At 44.7% G+C, this 7,818-nt stretch overlaps 8 non-coding genes across 8 annotated transcripts; all 8 read right to left on the minus strand.

Annotated features, from left to right (window-relative positions):
- Window positions 1-1,778: 1,778 nt before the first annotated feature.
- TRNAL-CAA (transfer RNA leucine (anticodon CAA)) lies at window positions 1,779-1,900 on the minus strand. Its single transcript has 2 exons — window positions 1,863-1,900; window positions 1,779-1,824 (listed from the first exon to the last, which is right to left on the minus strand). It is a non-coding gene; the product is annotated as a tRNA-Leu (tRNA).
- A 67-nt stretch (window positions 1,901-1,967) lies between these two features.
- TRNAL-CAA (transfer RNA leucine (anticodon CAA)) lies at window positions 1,968-2,089 on the minus strand. The gene is made up of 2 exons: window positions 2,052-2,089; window positions 1,968-2,013 (listed from the first exon to the last, which is right to left on the minus strand). It is a non-coding gene; the product is annotated as a tRNA-Leu (tRNA).
- An 823-nt stretch (window positions 2,090-2,912) lies between these two features.
- TRNAF-AAA (transfer RNA phenylalanine (anticodon AAA)) lies at window positions 2,913-3,034 on the minus strand. The gene is made up of 2 exons: window positions 2,997-3,034; window positions 2,913-2,958 (listed from the first exon to the last, which is right to left on the minus strand). It is a non-coding gene; the product is annotated as a tRNA-Phe (tRNA).
- Window positions 3,035-3,290: 256 nt separating this feature from the next.
- On the minus strand, window positions 3,291-3,412 carry TRNAL-CAA (transfer RNA leucine (anticodon CAA)). The gene is made up of 2 exons: window positions 3,375-3,412; window positions 3,291-3,336 (listed from the first exon to the last, which is right to left on the minus strand). It is a non-coding gene; the product is annotated as a tRNA-Leu (tRNA).
- A 67-nt stretch (window positions 3,413-3,479) lies between these two features.
- TRNAL-CAA (transfer RNA leucine (anticodon CAA)) lies at window positions 3,480-3,601 on the minus strand. Its single transcript has 2 exons — window positions 3,564-3,601; window positions 3,480-3,525 (listed from the first exon to the last, which is right to left on the minus strand). It is a non-coding gene; the product is annotated as a tRNA-Leu (tRNA).
- Window positions 3,602-3,857: 256 nt separating this feature from the next.
- Window positions 3,858-3,979, minus strand: TRNAL-CAA (transfer RNA leucine (anticodon CAA)). Its single transcript has 2 exons — window positions 3,942-3,979; window positions 3,858-3,903 (listed from the first exon to the last, which is right to left on the minus strand). It is a non-coding gene; the product is annotated as a tRNA-Leu (tRNA).
- A 1,012-nt stretch (window positions 3,980-4,991) lies between these two features.
- On the minus strand, window positions 4,992-5,113 carry TRNAL-CAA (transfer RNA leucine (anticodon CAA)). The gene is made up of 2 exons: window positions 5,076-5,113; window positions 4,992-5,037 (listed from the first exon to the last, which is right to left on the minus strand). It is a non-coding gene; the product is annotated as a tRNA-Leu (tRNA).
- Window positions 5,114-6,881: 1,768 nt separating this feature from the next.
- On the minus strand, window positions 6,882-7,003 carry TRNAL-CAA (transfer RNA leucine (anticodon CAA)). The gene is made up of 2 exons: window positions 6,966-7,003; window positions 6,882-6,927 (listed from the first exon to the last, which is right to left on the minus strand). It is a non-coding gene; the product is annotated as a tRNA-Leu (tRNA).
- Between the last annotated feature and the right edge of the window lie 815 nt (window positions 7,004-7,818).

The following is a 7,818-nucleotide window of genomic DNA, read 5'->3' on the forward strand; positions in this document are numbered from 1 at the left end:
CCATCCTGACGTGGTCACCTCTAATATAGATGTTTTATAAATTACATCTCTTCCAGTTAATTTCATAAAACATATCGTGTCAGAAGTAGGATTCGAACCCACGCCCTCATACGAGGACCAGAATACACAGATTCACGTTGTGAACGAAGAAAACTTAGCCCCTTGAGTCTGGCGCCTTAGACCGCTCGGCCACCCTGACTTGGATTCATTCAATTGGGACGTTTTATAAATTACATCTCTTCCAGTTCATTTCATAAAACATATCGTGTCAGAATTGGGATTCGAACCCACGCCCTCATACGAGGACCAGAATACACAGATTCACGTTGTGAACGAAGGAAACTGAGCCCCTTGAGTCTGGTGCCTTAGACCGCTCGGCCATCCTGACTTGGATTCATTCAATTGGGACGTTTTATAAATTACATCTCTTCCAGTTAATTTCATAAAACATATCGTGTCAGAAGTGGGATTCGAACCCACGCCCTCATACGAGGACCAGAATACACAGATACACGTTGTGAACGATAGAAACTACGCCCCTTGAGTCTTGCGCCTTAGACCGCTCGGCCATCCTGACATTGATTCTTTCAATTGGGACGTTCTATAAATTACATCTATTCTAGTTAATTTCATAAAACATATCCTGTCAGAAGTGGGATTCGAACCCACGCCCTCATAAGAGGACCAGAATACACAGATTCACGTTGTGAACGAAGGAAACTGAGCCCCTTGAGTCTGGCGCCTTAGACCTCTCGGCCATCCTCACATGGATTCTTTCAATTGGGACGTTTTATAAATTACATCTATTCTATTTAATTTCATAAAACATATCGTGTCAGAAGTGGGATTTGAACCCACGCCCTCATACGAGGACCAGAATACACAGATTCACGTTGTGAACGAAAGAAACTACGCCCCTTGAGTCTTGCGCCTTAGACCGCTCCGCCATCCTGACGTGGTCACCTCTAATATGGACGTTTTATAAATTACATCTCTTCCAGTTAATTTCATAAAACATATCGTGTCAGAAGTAGGATTCGAACCCACGCCCTCATACGAGGACCAGAATACACAGATTCACGTTGTGAACGAAGGAAACTGAGCCCCTTGAGTCTTGCGCCTTAGACCGCTCTGCCATCCTGACGTGGTCACTTCTAAATTGGACGTTTTATAAATTACATCTCTTCCTCTTAATTTCATAAAACATATCGTGTCAGAAGTGGGATTCGAACCCACGCCCTCATACGAGGAGCAGAATCCACAGATTCACGTTGTGAACGAAAGAAACTACGCCCCTTGAGTCTTGCGCCTTAGACCGCTCCGCCATCCTGACGTGGTCACTTCTAATTTGGACGTTTTATAAATTACATCTCTTCCAGTTAAATTCATCAACCTCTTCGTGTCAGAAGTGGGATTCGAACCCACGCAATCATACGAGGACCAGAATACACAGATTCACGTTGTGAACGAAATAAACTAAGCCCCTTTAGTCTGGCGTCCTAGACCGCTCTGCCATCCTGACGTGGTCTCTTCTAATTTGGACGTTTTATAAATTACATCTCTTTCAGTTAATTTCATAAAACATATCGTGTCAGAAGTAGGATTCGAACCCACGCCCTCATACGAGGAGCAGAATCCACAGATTCACGTTGTGAACGAAAGAAACTACGCCCCTTGAGTCTTGCGCCTTAGACCGCTCCGCCATCCTGACGTGGTCACTTCTAATTTGGACGTTTTATAAATTACATCTCTTCCAGTTAAATTCATCAACCACTTCGTGTCAGAAGTGGGATTCGAACCCACGCCCTCATAACAGGACCAGAATACACAGATTCACGTTGTGAACGAAGGAAACTAGGCCCCTTGAGTCTGGCGCCTTAGACCGCTCGGCCATCCTGACATGGATTCTTTCAATTGGGACGTTTTATAAATTACATCTCTTCCAGTTAATTTCATAAAACATATCGTGTCAGAAGTGGGATTCGAACCCACGCCCTCATACGAGGACCAGAATAAACAGATTCACGTTGTGAACGAAGGAAACTGAGCCCCTTGAGTCTGGTGCCTTAGACCGCTCGGCCATCCTGACTTGGATTCATTCAATTGGGACGTTTTATAAATTACATCTCTTCCAGTTAATTTCATCAACCACTTCGTGTCAGAAGTGGGATTCGAACCCACGCCCTCATAAAAGGACCAGAATACACAGATTCACATTGTGGACGAAGGAAACTGAGCCCCTTGAGTCTGGTGCCCTAGACCGCTCGGCCATCCTGACATGGATTCTTTCAATTGGGACGTTTTATAAATTACATCTATTCTATTTAATTTCATAAATTATATCGTGTCAGGAGTGGGATTCGAACCCACGCCCTCATACGAGGACCAGAATACACAGATTCACGTTGTGAACGAAGGAAACTGAGCCCCTTCAGCCTGGCGCCTTAGACCGCTCGGCCACCCTGACTTGCATTCATTCAATTGGGACGTTTTATAAATTACATCTCTTCCAGTTAATTTCATAAAACATATCGTGTCAGAAGTGGGATTCGAACCCACGCCCTCATACGAGGACCAGAATACACAGATTCACGTTGTGAACGAGAGAAACTACGCCCCTTGAGTCTTGCGCCTTAGACCGATCCGCCATCATGACGTGGTCACTCTTAATTTGGACGTTTAATAAATTACATCTCTTCCTTTTAATTTCATAAAACATATCGTGTCAGAAGTGGGATTCGAACCCACGCCCTCATACGAGGAGCAGTATCCACAGATTCACGTTGTGAACGAAAGAAACTACGCCCCTTGAGTCTTGCGCCTTAGACCGCTCCGCCATCCTGACGTGGTCACTTCTAATTTGGACGTTTTATAAATTACATCTCTTCCAGTTAAATTCATCAACCTCTTCGTGTCAGAAGTGGGATTCGAACCCACGCCCTCATACGAGGACCAGAATACACAGATTCACGTTGTGAACGAAAGAAACTAAGCCCCTTTAGTCTGGCGTCTTAGACCGCTCTGCCATCCTGACGTGGTCACTTCTAATTTGGACGTTTTATAAATTACATCTCTTTCAGTTAATTTCATAAAACATATCGTGTCAGAAGTAGGATTCGAACCCACGCCCTCATACGAGGAGCAGAATCCACAGATTCACGTTGTGAACGAAAGAAACTACGCCCCTTGAGTCTTGCGCCTTAGACCGCTCCGCCATCCTGACGTGGTCACTTCTAATTTGGACGTTTTATAAATTACATCTCTTCCAGTTAAATTCATCAACCACTTCGTGTCAGAAGTGGGATTCGAACCCACGCCCTCATAACAGGACCAGAATACACAGATTCACGTTGTGAACGAAGGAAACTGAGCCCCTTGAGTCTGGCGCCTTAGACCGCTCGGCCATCCTGACATGGATTTTTTCAATTGGGACGTTTTATAAATTACATCTCTTCCAGTTAATTTCATAAAACATATCGTGTCAGAAGTGGGATTCGAACCCACGCCCTCATACGAGGACCAGAATACACAGATTCACGTTGTGAACGAAGGAAACTGAGCCCCTTGAGTCTGGCGCCTTAGACCGCTCGGCCATCCTGACATGGATTCTTTCAATTGGGACGTTTTATAAATTACATCTCTTCCAGTTAATTTCATAAAACATATCGTGTCAGAAGTGGGATTCGAACCCACGCCCTCATACGAGGACCAGAATACACAGATTCACGTTGTGAACGAAAGAAACTAAGCCCCTTAAGTCTGGCGTCTTAGACCGCTCTGCCATCCTGACGTGGTCACCTCTAATATGGACGTTTTATAAATTACATCTCTTCCAGTTAATTTCATAAAACATATCGTGTCAGAAGTGGGATTCGAACCCACGCCCTCATACGAGGACCAGAATACACAGATTCACGTTGTGAACGAAGGAAACTGAGCCCCTTGAGTCTGGCGCCTTAGACCGCTCGGCCATCCTGACATGGATTCTTTCAATTGGGACGTTTTATAAATTACATCTCTTCCAGTTAATTTCATAAAACATATCGTGTCAGAAGTGGGATTCGAACCCACGCCCTCATACGAGGACCAGAATACACAGATTCACGTTGTGAACGAAAGAAACTACACCCCTTGAGTCTTGCGCCTTAGACCGCTCCGCCATCCTGACGTGGTCACTTCTAATTTGGACGTTTTATAAATTACATCTCTTCCAGTTAATTTCATCAACCACTTCGTGTCAGAAGTGGGATTCGAACCCACGCCCTCATAAGAGGACCAGATTACACAGATTCACGTTGTGAACGAAGGAAAATGAGCCCCTTGAGTGTGGGGCCTTAGACCGCTCGGCCATCCTGACATGGATTCTTTCAATTGGGACGTTTTATAAATTACATCTATTCTATTTAATTTCATAAAACATATCGTGTCAGAAGTGGGATTCGAACAAACGCCCTCATACGAGGACCAGAATACACAGATTCACGTTGTGAACGAAAGAAACTACGCCCCTTTAGTCTGGCGTCTTAGACCGCTCTGCCATCCTGACGTGGTCACGTCTAATATGGACGTTTTATAAATTACATCTCTTCCAGTTAATTTCATAAAACATATCGTGTCAGAAGTAGGATTCGAACCCACGCCCTCATACGAGGACCAGAATACACAGATTCACGTTGTGAACGAAGGAAACTGAGCCCCTTGAGTCTGGCGCCTTAGACCGCTCGGCCATCCTGACTTGGATTCATTCAATTGGGACGTTTTATAAATTACATCTCTTCCAGTTAATTTCATAAAACATATCGTGTCAGAAGTGGGATTCGAACCCACGCCCTCATAGGAGGACCAGAATACACAGATTCACGTTGTGAACGAAAGAAACTACGCCCCTTGAGTCTTGCGCCTTAGACCGCTCCGCCATCCTGACGTGGTCACTTCTAAATTGGACGTTTTATAAATTACATCTCTTCCAGTTAATTTCATCAACCACTTCGTGTCAGAAGTGGGATTCGAACCCACGCCCTCATAAGAGGACCAGAATACACAGATTCACGTTGTGAACGAAGGAAACTGAGCTTCTTGAGTCTGGCGCCTTAGACCGCTCGGCCATCCTGACATGGATTCTTTCAATTGGGACGTTTTATAAATTACATCTATTCTATTTAATTTCATAAATTATATCGTGTCAGAAGTGGGATTCGAACCCACGCCCTCATACGAGGACCAGAATACACAGATTCACGTTGTGAACGAAGGAAACTGAGCCCCTTGATCCTGGCGCCTTAGACCGCTCAGCCACCCTGACTTGCATTCATTCAATTGGGACGTTTTATAAATTACATCTCTTCCAGTTAATTTCATAAAACATATCGTGTCAGAAGTGGGATTCGAACCCACGCCCTCATACGAGGACCAGAATACACAGATTCACGTTGTGAACGAGAGAAACTACGCCCCTTGAGTCTTGCGCCTTAGACCGCTCCGCCATCCTGACGTGGTCACTTCTAATTTGGACGTTTTATAAATTACATCTCTTCCAGTTAAATTCATCAACCACTTCGTGTCAGAAGTAGGATTCGAACCCACGCCCTCATACGAGGACCAGAATACACAGATTCACGTTGTGAACGAAAGAAACTACGCCCCTTCACTCTTGCGCCTTAGACCGCTCCGCCATCCTGACGTGGTCACCTCTATTTTGGACGTTTTATAGATTACATCTATTCTATTTAATTTCATAAAACATATCGTGTCAGAAGTGGGATTCGAACCCACGCCCTCATACGAGGACCAGAATACACAGATTCACGTTGTGAACGAACGAAACTGAGCCCCTTGAGTCTGGCGCCTTAGACCGCTCGTCCACCCTGACTTGGATTCATACAATTGGGACGTTTTATAAATTACATCTCTTCCAGTTAATTTCACTAAACATATCGTGTCAGAAGTGGGATTTGAACCCACGCCCTCATACGAGGACCAGAATACACAGATTCACGTTGTGAACGAAACAAACTACGCCCCTTGAGTCTTGCGCCTTAGACCGCTCCGCCATCCTGACGTGGTCACTTCTAATTTGGACGTTTTATAAATTACATCTCTTCCAGTTAATTTCATCAACCACTTCGTGTCAGAAGTGGGATTCGAACCCACGCCCTCATAAGAGGACCAGATTACACAGATTCACGTTGTGAACGAAGGAAAATGAGCCCCTTGAGTGTGGGGCCTTAGACCGCTCGGCCATCCTGACATGGATTCTTTCAATTGGGACGTTTTATAAATTACATCTATTCTATTTAATTTCATAAAACATATCGTGTCAGAAGTGGGATTCGAACAAACGCCCTCATACGAGGACCAGAATACACAGATTCACGTTGTGAACGAAAGAAACTACGCCCCTTTAGTCTGGCGTCTTAGACCGCTCTGCCATCCTGACGTGGTCACGTCTAATATGGACGTTTTATAAATTACATCTCTTCCAGTTAATTTCATAAAACATATCGTGTCAGAAGTAGGATTCGAACCCACGCCCTCATACGAGGACCAGAATACACAGATTCACGTTGTGAACGAAGGAAACTGAGCCCCTTGAGTCTGGCGCCTTAGACCGCTCGGCCATCCTGACTTGGATTCATTCAATTGGGACGTTTTATAAATTACATCTCTTCCAGTTAATTTCATAAAACATATCGTGTCAGAAGTGGGATTCGAACCCACGCCCTCATAGGAGGACCAGAATACACAGATTCACGTTGTGAACGAAAGAAACTACGCCCCTTGAGTCTTGCGCCTTAGACCGCTCCGCCATCCTGACGTGGTCACTTCTAAATTGGACGTTTTATAAATTACATCTCTTCCAGTTAATTTCATCAACCACTTCGTGTCAGAAGTGGGATTCGAACCCACGCCCTCATAAGAGGACCAGAATACACAGATTCACGTTGTGAACGAAGGAAACTGAGCTTCTTGAGTCTGGCGCCTTAGACCGCTCGGCCATCCTGACATGGATTCTTTCAATTGGGACGTTTTATAAATTACATCTATTCTATTTAATTTCATAAATTATATCGTGTCAGAAGTGGGATTCGAACCCACGCCCTCATACGAGGACCAGAATACACAGATTCACGTTGTGAACGAAGGAAACTGAGCCCCTTGATCCTGGCGCCTTAGACCGCTCAGCCACCCTGACTTGCATTCATTCAATTGGGACGTTTTATAAATTACATCTCTTCCAGTTAATTTCATAAAACATATCGTGTCAGAAGTGGGATTCGAACCCACGCCCTCATACGAGGACCAGAATACACAGATTCACGTTGTGAACGAGAGAAACTACGCCCCTTGAGTCTTGCGCCTTAGACCGCTCCGCCATCCTGACGTGGTCACTTCTAATTTGGACGTTTTATAAATTACATCTCTTCCAGTTAAATTCATCAACCACTTCGTGTCAGAAGTAGGATTCGAACCCACGCCCTCATACGAGGACCAGAATACACAGATTCACGTTGTGAACGAAAGAAACTACGCCCCTTCACTCTTGCGCCTTAGACCGCTCCGCCATCCTGACGTGGTCACCTCTATTTTGGACGTTTTATAGATTACATCTATTCTATTTAATTTCATAAAACATATCGTGTCAGAAGTGGGATTCGAACCCACGCCCTCATACGAGGACCAGAATACACAGATTCACGTTGTGAACGAACGAAACTGAGCCCCTTGAGTCTGGCGCCTTAGACCGCTCGTCCACCCTGACTTGGATTCATACAATTGGGACGTTTTATAAATTACATCTCTTCCAGTTAATTTCACTAA

The sequence above is a fragment of the Phalangium opilio genome, unplaced genomic scaffold, assembly GCF_054372755.1.
Source record: "Phalangium opilio isolate 3A_F unplaced genomic scaffold, DU_Popi_V2 ptg000090l_1, whole genome shotgun sequence".
NCBI lineage: Eukaryota > Metazoa > Arthropoda > Arachnida > Opiliones > Phalangiidae > Phalangium > Phalangium opilio.